Source organism: Mesoplodon mirus (genome assembly GCF_964341445.2).
Source record: "Mesoplodon mirus genome assembly, chromosome: 2".
Classification (NCBI taxonomy): Eukaryota; Metazoa; Chordata; class Mammalia; order Artiodactyla; family Ziphiidae; genus Mesoplodon; species Mesoplodon mirus.
This window is the reverse complement of record NC_138977.1, coordinates 9,480,631-9,481,319: the sequence shown is the minus strand read 5'-3', so window position 1 is coordinate 9,481,319 and position 689 is coordinate 9,480,631.

Below are 689 nucleotides of genomic sequence, written 5' to 3'. Positions count from 1 at the left end.
TGAGTGTTATTGATGTATTATTGTAAAGTGTGATCTTCATGAAAAGGTTTAATTACTTAATTATTAACATACCACCTGAACACACAAGTGAGGTTCATACAGCCAGCTGTCACTTACCTTCAAACTTATGTGAGTACTCTAACACTCTTATTTATTGAAAATATCTTTCCCTAATCCAGTTTTCCAAATATTTCCCCTAGGTTATTTTTACCCTTCCTTATAGTGAAGATGCATCTGAAAACAGGAAAAGATCAGTAGCCTAAACAGGAATGGTTAAACAAAGTATGGTATTGTTTAGGTATTATTTCCCTTTTATGTCTAGCTGATTAATAGGATATTTTAGAGTTATTTTAACCTAACCACCCCTTTTATACAGAAAAAGAAGAGGAAGGAGGAGGAGAGAGAGTGGGTAAGAGGAGGAAGAGGGGCTGTGACAGAGGCCTTTTTTTTTTTTTTTTTTTTGCGGTACGCAGGCCTCTCACTGCTGTGGCCTTTCCCGTTGCAGAGCACAGGCTCCGGATGCGCAGGCTCAGCAGCCATGGCTCACGGGCCCAGCCGCTCTGTGGCATGTGGGATCTTCCCGGACCAGGGCACGAACCCGTGTCCCCTGCATTGGCAGGCGGACTCCCAACCACTGCCCCACCAGGGAAGCCCGACAGGGGTCTTTTGATTGCATGGTTGACCTACTC